The following is a 9,604-nucleotide window of genomic DNA, read 5'->3' as shown; positions in this document are numbered from 1 at the left end:
GCAAGAGAGATAAAAAGAACCACACTCTCTCTCGAAGCCTATGATCTATACATTTTCTCCCCCTTTGGCAACAAGTTACCAAAAAGTTCAAAAATGCATAGTGCTAAACGACTCTCAAGCTTGATCTTCGGGAGGTGGTGTAGAGAACTCCAAGGATGAAGGCTTCCGATGAAGTAGTTGGAGCTGATGGAGTGGGTGCTGGAGGTGGCACTGGAGCTGTGGCTGCTGTTGCTGACACTGAAGCTCGAGTATCTGTCACGGGCACTGTAGCAGACCTTGGACCGCGTGGCACTCGCTTGAAAGCATCAGTGGTAGACTTGCCCTTCTTCTCCTTTGCTTCCTCCTGTAGCTGCTCAACTATAGTTTGGATCTCAATTACCTTGACATCCAGATCATAGAAGTTCTACTCAATGATCCTCTCCAAACTGTCCTAGTTTTGAGTCAGGGTGGCCAAGCCCTTCTCAATCCTCAAGGTGGATTTGATCAGATATCCAAGTTGATCATGTTTGGATTTCAAGAACACTTGAGATGCCTCTTCAACAGTTGGCATATTTACAGCTTTCTCTGCCCTTGCCTTCTCTCTTCTCATGTGCTTGAGCTGAAGATGGTTCATTTTCATCCATCACCACAGTGTTGTCTTCAAATTCAGGGTATATGGGCAGGTGCTCATTATCCAAAAGATATGTGCATGTGCCCATCTTTGAGTTGATGAGCTCCTGAATTTGTGAGGCATACCCACAACTTCTCTTCTGGTTAGCAGCAGTCCTCTTGATTGTCTCAACAATCAAACTCATGGCCTTGAACTTCTGTGGGACATCAAATATGTGCAACAAGTTTATAGCATGTCCTATGATCATCTTGTGATCACCTGACTTGGGTAGCAGTGTGTGCCTTAGAATCTTGTTTATGGTAGGCAGACCAGACAACAAGTAGTGGACAGATCCAAACTTATGTGTATCCAAAGCAGTATTTGGGATCTCTTTGTACATGTTGTCCATTGTGTTGTGGTCTTTCTTCTTCTCAGCATAAATATCCAAGTTATCCTCACTTTCTTTTGGGGCATTGATCAACTGAGCCCATTCTTCAATAGTGGATTGGTACCTAGTACCCTCAGACATCCAAAGATCTTCCCATCTGGATAGAAATGGGCAGTGGAGTAAAACTGCATGATCAGCTCATCGTTCCACTTGGTGAGCTTCTGGGCCACAAAGGTATCAACTCCACATGCATTGAAGTTGTCATATACACCTGGACAGTGATCTTTATTCTCTTGGATGTATTCCCAGTCAACCCATTTCATGTCACACACAATGGGCTTCTTATCAAGCAACACTGTCTCATAAAAATCTTGTTGTTCCTTGGTGTGAAACCCGTAGTCCACAACAGTCCTCCTGCTAACAACATATGGATCAGTCTGTCTCCATAACCTAAGTCCTACATCCTTCCTGATTTTCATGTTTTCTGCCACAGGATGAGCATAATTATGGTCAGGGATCTTGGGCTTCAGCTTCTTCAACACAACTGAGTCATCTTCTTCTTCTTCAGTAGCTTCAGGCACTAGGGACTTGTTTTTCTCCTCAGCAGGAATGTTTATAGTGCTTCTCTTTGGTTTAGACTTCTGAGCTAGAGCAGTAGCCTTGGGAGCAACTTTGGGCTTAGATGGAGCAATCCCTGATCTGATTGCATCTCCCATGAGCTTTTGAGCTTTGGGTGCTGGTGCAGCATCCTCTTCCTCTTCATCATCATCTCTCATAATTGATGATCTGCCAAGCACTCTGGCAGTGGTCTTCTTGACCCTTTCCTTCCTTTTCTTCCCTTCTCCAACTGCCTCTTCAGATGGCTTGGAGGTTTCAGCAGTGGATGCTCTGGCCTTAGACATGGGGACTCTCTTTGCTGGTGCCTTCTTATGCATCCCTGGCTTGACTGTAGCAGCTGAGCCATACTCCTTTTTCAGCATCTTTTTCTTTGAAGTGGCCTCATCCTCAACAGCCACATAATCTTCATCCTCTGAATCAGAAGTTTTCATCTTCCTTGTTCTGGTGGCTACTTTGGGCAAGTTACTTGGTGTGCTCCTGCTGCCCTCATCAGAAGTGCTAGAGGGACTAGTGCCCTCACTCAGTTGATCCTGTTCCTCGGACTTGTTCTGGCTATCACTTTGATCAGACATCTTGCAGCCAAACTGTTAGCAGACCTTGTGAATAGATTATAGATGAGGTAGAGAAGATGAGCATCACAAAGTACAAGAGTTTTGCAAAACAATTGACTCAAAAACTTAGTTTTAGTTCTTCACAGAAAGCATTTCGGATCTACCAATTTGTAAACTCGGTGATACCGAAGCGGTTTTTGGAACCTAAACTAGTGAACTCGTTTAGACCGAGTCATAGTTCGGTGGCACCGAGACTGCTAGGGTTTCACAGAGAATTGAACTCAGTCAGACCGAAAACACATGTGCAATGGCCTAAGCCAAATCGGTGAGACCGATTTCTACAACTCGGTCGGTCCGAGATGAATTCGGCGGAGACCTAACCCTAAATTTTCAAATCAAAACTAATCTACGGGACGTTTTCGCTGGACATGATGATTTCATTTGTGGCAAGAATCATGGCAAAGCAATGTGCTGAGAATCAGAGTTATGGATTAGCACAAAGATCAAGTTCGTACCCTAGTTCGGCGGCGAACTTTCTACAACGGCAATGGTGGGGCAGATTGCCGTTGACGGCAGCAGAGACCAGCGGCGGGAGGTCTCTGGTGACGAGAGGATGATCCGGAGACTCGAAGAGGCAGAGTAGGTTATGCGCGGGCGAAGAGGTTTCGGAATTTTTTTCCAAAATTTGACCCATCGGTATATATAACCTGACCCTGTCGGTGTGACCGAGTGGAACGACTCGGTGGCACCGAGATGCAAAACTGCAGGCAGTTACTGCAACTTGGTGTGACTGAAAGGTTCTAATCGGTTGCACCGAGATTGAAAACCTAGATCAACTAAGTGATCTCGGTAGGACCGAAAAGGATGAATCGGTCGGACTGAAATACACAAAGAGGTTTTGGAAGTTTAAGTCTATGACGAATCGGGAACTCCGAGTGCTCCTCACACAGAGTGGTTCAAATCTGACTTGATCAAACTTTGTGATGTAGCATGAATAGAGTTTGAGATGAAAAAAGCATAGATAGCTAGAGGGAATTCTTAGGCATACTTGTCCATCCATTTGGCAGAAGAGAAAAGGCCAAATAGTCAAAGCAACAAATGGATGTCCTCGAATGAGTAAAATATGCAACCAACATGCTCACACAATAAGGTGGCAAAAGAAATATGTGACGAAGCATGCACAAACACTCGAGCATCTATCAAGCAATTGGCGATGACTAGGTCATCTATATATGAGTATATTGACTTAGGAGTCAAATGAGAACATTTGATCATAGGTCATACTCATCGTTTAAGCACAAGTGGGGTTACCACTTTTACATAAAGCATTGTTGTGTTCACACCATTAGAGGTTCTTTAACTCAATTGATTAGAGTAAAGCTCCCCCTGGATGTGATATCCCCCCTAAGAGGGATCAACTAACCTTGGGTTTTGTCGATGATGACTTCATGTAGGTGTTGAAGATGTGGATGCTCAATGTTGATGTAGATCATTCAGACCAATCCTTTGGAGTGAGTTGCACTTTCAATACCTACATGGGTTAGTCCCACAAGGAACAAACAAGGATATCCATAGACATAGAGTGATGTGTACGCAAGATGATGTCCATGGAAGCATTAGGTTACCTTGTCCCTTGTCTTACCAACAAGAGGGTTTGTGACTCCTTGAACTAGTGCAAGATATGAATTTTTTTTGCACTTGTCCTCGCCAAAATGATATGAGTGAAGTATGTTGGCAGAGTCACCCTCAAGAACTCTCTAGTTCTTCTTCTTCGGTATCCACACCATCTTGATGGGAATCCTTGGAGTTGTAGTCATACTTGATGAAGTAGAACTTGATGTAGTCTTGGGGTATTAATCTTCTTCCCACTCAACTCCATTGGCATTTAACTTTCATTCAAAACCAACATCTTGATTCTTCCGGTGTCTTCCTTGCTTGCGTACAATTTCCTCAAATTGCTTACTTCCGGCAAGGCTCTTGTAAACACCTTTCTCTATAATTCCCTTCAATAAGCTATTTTCTTGCTCAAGTGTAACTTTGCTAAGAGAATCATTAGTGGAATCAAGAGAGCTACTAGAAGCAACAACATTGGATTTAGCATGATTGTTGTTACTACTAGATGAAGAATCTTTCTTTTTCTTGTTACTAGATTTAACTTGTGGCATGTAAGTAGACAAGAGTAAACGCTTGGCAATGTAAGAAGAACTTTTCTTGTGAATATCATCATTGATTGCCTTTAAAAACTCATGTTCTTGCTCAAGGTTGAGATTTTCAAAGCGTAGCTTATCATGAGTCTTTAAAAGTTCTCGATGATCTTCCAAGGTAGTTTCATGAGCTAACTTAAGAGTGTTTAGTTCTTTATTTAGGCGATCAATCTCCTTCTTATCATCGTCATTCGTTTTATCTTGATTATCATGATTAATAGCAAGCTCATCACAGTTTTCATAACTAGAGTTGTCAACAAATAAATCATCATCTCCTAGCAAATCATCTTCATCACTATTGAAATCAACATACTCGGGGTGTGTACCTTTGGACCTTTAGCCATGAAGCATCTCCCAATTCCTTCATTTGGCGAGTCAAATATGTCGAAGGAGTTGGTTGTCACAAGTGTTAGTCCGGCAACACCTTCATCTTGAGTATATTCGGAGTCGGAGTGATAACTTATGTTAGAGTGATTGTCTGAGTCGGAACCGGATACCCATTCACCAACATGAGCTTGATGTTTTCTTTTTGTGTAGCTCCTTGATGACTTGTCCCTCCTTTCCGAGTCTTTGCTTCTCCGGGAGGGTCTTCGTTCATAATGATAATCTCTACTCCTTCTATCTCTTGATGGCGATTCTTTGCTTCTACTTCTTCTTTTGTAGGGAGAATCTTCTCTTCTTTTGTAGGGAGCCGTACACTCAATGGAATAGTGTCCGACTCTTCCACAATTGTAGCAATTGTGCTCACGACTAGAAGATCTTCTGTCATTGTAGGACCTTGACTTGGAACTTATTTCCTTGCTTCTACTCTTGTAGAACTTGTTGAAGTTCTTCACCATTAGACTCAATTCTTCATTGAAGGTCTGCTTCTAACTTGATGATGTGGGAACATCACACTGGGCTTTGTAAGAACTACTTGACTTGTTGTGAAGCTCTTCCTTATCTTTGAGTGACATCTCATGAGCAACAATTCTTCCAATAACTTCCATTGGCTTGAGATCTTTGTAATTGGGCATAATTTGGATCAATGTGCACACGGTATCATATTTTCCATCCAATGCTCTTAGGATCTTCTTGATGATGAATCTATCGGTCATCTCTTCACTTCCTAAGCCGGTAATCTCATTTGTGATGAGAGCAAGCCTGGAGTACATTTCAGTGACGCCTTCACCATCCTTCATTTTGAACTTGTCAAGCTGACTTTCAAGCACGTCCAATTTGGATTCCTTGAAAAATTCGGTACCTTCGTGCATATCAATCAAAGTATCACAAATTTCCTTTGCATTCTCAAGACAGCTGATTTTGTTGAATTCTTCGGGGCATAATCCGTTGAAGAGAATATCACAAGCTTGAGCATTGTATTGTAGCATCTTCAACTCTTCCGCGGTAGCTTCATGGTTTGGTTCTCTCTCCCATCAAAGAATTCACCTTGCAAGCCAATACACACAATAGCCCAAACGGCGCGGTTATGTCCAAGAATATGCATTTTCATCTTATGCTTCCAACTAGCAAAATTTGTACCATCAAAGTAAGGACCTCTATGGTGGTAATTTCCTTCGTTAGACGCCATACTCTCCTAGGTTGTGAAACCAAGGCTATGACCACCAAAAGCTATGAAAATCAAAGCAAATGGAGACCAAAGCTCTGATACCACTTGTAGGATCGAAAATATGTCTAGAGGGGGGTGATTAGACTACTTGACCAAATAAAAATCTAGCATTTTCCAAATTTTAGTTCTAGGAAGATTTTAGCAACTTAGCACAAGTCAAGCAATCAACCTACACATGCAATTCCAAGAGTATAGCAGCGGAAACTAAAACAATTGCATATGAAGGTAAATGGAGGAGTTTGGAGTGTGCAAACGCAATTGGAGACATGGAGATTTTTGGCGTGGTTCCGATAGGTGGTGCTATCGTACATCCACGTTGATGGAGACTTCAACCCACGAAGGGTAAGGGTTGCGCGAGTCCACGGAGGGCTCCACCCACGAAGGGTCCACGAAGAAGCAACCTTGTCTATCCCACCATGGTTGTCGCCCACGAAGGACTTACCTCACTCGGGTATATCTTCACGAAGTAGGTGATCTTTTTGCCCTTACAAACTCCTTGGTTCAACTCCACAATCTTGACGGAGGCTCCCAAGTGACACCTAACCAATCTAGGAGACACCACTCTCCAAGAGGTAACAAATGGTGTGTTTATGATGAACTCCTTGCTCTTGTGCTTCAAATGATAGTCTCCCCAACACTCAACTCTCTCTCACAGGATTTGGATTTGGTGGAAAGATGATTTGAGTGGAAAGCAACTTGGGGAAGGCTAGAGATCAAGATTTATGTGGTTGGAGTGGGATATCTTGACCTCAACACAAGCGTAGGTGGCTCTCTCTCAGAAAATATATATTGGAAGTGTAGGCATGTTCTGCTGGCTCTCTCCATGAATGAAGAGTGGGTGGAGGGGGTATAAATATCCTCCACACAAAATCTAACCGTTACACACAAATCACCAAACTCAGTGGGATCGAATCATGAATCTCAGTCAGAGATTTAGTTCAAAATGTGAACGTTAGGATTTTCGGTGGGACCGACATGTCAACTCGGTGGGACCGATTTCATTAGGGTTAGGGCATAACGTAATCTCGGTGAGACCGATTACACAAACTCGGTGAGACCGATTTTGGTAATGGACTAACAGAGAGTTGGTCAGGCAAACTCGGTGGGACCGATTCACTCATCTCGGTTGGACCGAAACGTTACGAAAGTATAACGCCCTCGATGCGGCTATAGCTCCCACGTGTCGAGGCACGACTTAGAGGCATAACCGCATTGAAAGCAATGTCGCAAGTCAGGCAATCATTACAACATCCCATGTAATATATAATAAAAGGGGGGAGATAACATAGTTGGCTTACACTCGCCACGTCACATCAGAGTACATAAATAACATCCATCAAACAAATCACTCATGGCCCGACTACGGTGCCAAAATAGAAAAGACCCCCAACATGCGACAAGGTCCTGAATCGATAACCCCAACTAGGCACCACTACTGATCATCTGGAAAGGACACGTAGTAACGCTGAGAGTCCTCGTCGAACTCCCACCTGAGCTCGTAATCGTCAACTGGAGCAGAATCACCTGGACCTGCATCTGGAGTTGTAGTATCTGTGAGCCATAGGGACTCAGCAATCTCACACCCACGCGATCAAGACTATTTAAGCTCATAGGAATGGATAAGGCAGATATATGTGGAGCTGCAGCAAGCGACTAGCATATGTGGTGGCTAACTTATACGCAAAGGAGAGCGAGAAGAGAAGGCGAAGCACGAGCGAGAAGCTAAAGGAACATCCTGCGCAAGCATAACTCCAACACCGTGTCCACTTCCCGGACTCCGCCGAGAAGGGGCCATCACGGTAACACACACGGTTGATTCATTTTAATTAAGTTTAGTTCAAGTCATGTACAACCGGACATTAACAAATTCCCATCTGCCCATAACCGCGGGCACGACTTTCGAAAGATCAATCCCTGCAGGGGGGTCCCAACTTAGCCCATAACAAGCTCTCACGGTCAACGAAGGAATAGACCTCCACCCAAGACACACCGATCAGACTCGGTATCTCGGTACAACAAGATGGTTCGACAGGTTAAAACAAGTCCAGCAACACCGCCCGAATGTGCCGACAAATCCCGATAGGAGCTGCACATATCTCTTTCTCAGGGCACACTCAGATGAGCAATCCGTACAACTAAAACCAAACCTTGAGTTTCCCCGAGGTGGCGCTGCACAGGGCTCTAGTTCGGACCAACACTCAGAGGAGCACTGGCCCGTGGGGGGCTAAAATAAGATGACCCTCGGGCTCCGGAAACCCAAGGGAAAAGGGGCTAGGTGGCAAATGGTAAAACCAATGTTGGGCATTGCTGGAAAAGCTTTAATCAAGGCGAACTATCAAGGGGTTCCCATTATAGCCCAACCGCGTGAGGGACGCACAATCCGGGAACATAACACCGATATGACGGAAACTAGGGCGGCAAGAGTGGAACAAAACACTAGGCGAGAGGCCGAGCCTTCCACCCTTTACCAAGTATATAGATGCATTAAGATAACATAGCAATATAATGATATCCCAACAAGAATATAAATGTTCCAACAAGGAACGGCTCCAACCTTCACCTGCAACTAACAACGCTATAAGAAGGGCTGAGCAAAGCGGTAACATAGCCAATCAACGGTTTGCTAGGACAATGGTGGGTTAGAGGTTTAACATGGCAGTTGGGAGGCTGACAAGCAAATGGTAGGCATCGTAGCATTGGCAAAGCAACAGAGCGAGCAAACTAGCATAGCAAAGATAGTAGTGATTTCAAGGGTATGATCATCTTGCCTGCACAGTTGTCAGAGTTGACTGGATCCTCACAAGCAAACTCAACGGGCTCCTCGGTAGCGAACTCGTCTCCCGGCTCTACCCAACAAGACAAACAAGCAACAAGGATACAATCAACCACGGGCAAGACCAAGCAATATGATGAAATGACGATATGCTATGCGGGATGCGATGCGGGATGCAAAATGCAAGATATGACAGGAAAAGCATGAACCTGGCATCAACTTGGAAAACCAAGTGTGCCACTGGATAGAGGGGATGAAATCGCTCGAAAACGATATAAAGATCATAGGAATCGGAGCTACGGTTTGGAAATGGCAAGCGTTTTAAGATATGACACCGGTCTGCGATTTACAGCAAGTAGGCATCTAAATGCAACGAAATGAGCATGCTACAGCCACCAAACATGAAAACAAAATACATGGCAGAGAAGTACACAAGATGGTCGACAAAACACTAGCACTGAGCCATAGGCAAATTCATCCATTAAGAGGTTCAAACAAGCATGGCTAAAACGCAAATGCAAAACAGATCTCAGACTTAGTGAAATTAACACTAGTCTGAAATTTCAGATCACGAAGCTCTCTTCGGAGCAGCAAAACCACATGATAGGAAACCTGAACATGACAAGTAAGAACATGGCATGGAGCTACTCAACAAGCTTAATAAAACACCCAAAGTGACCTGGGGCCAAAAGGGTTCACAAAATACTCTACCGAGCTCACGAACATCGCTCGAACACAATCAGTTTTCAGACTTAGTGAAAACTGAGACATGCTGAAATTTAACTCACGAAGGCATGTAAACGAGCTCGATGCACTCACTACGGTGCAAGTCATGGCAAGGAAAGCATATAACCAGCAAGAAGGCACAAAGT

Source organism: Triticum aestivum, chromosome 3A (assembly GCF_018294505.1).
Source record: "Triticum aestivum cultivar Chinese Spring chromosome 3A, IWGSC CS RefSeq v2.1, whole genome shotgun sequence".
Lineage (NCBI taxonomy): Eukaryota > Viridiplantae > Streptophyta > Magnoliopsida > Poales > Poaceae > Triticum > Triticum aestivum.
This window is presented reverse-complemented; position numbering follows the sequence as displayed.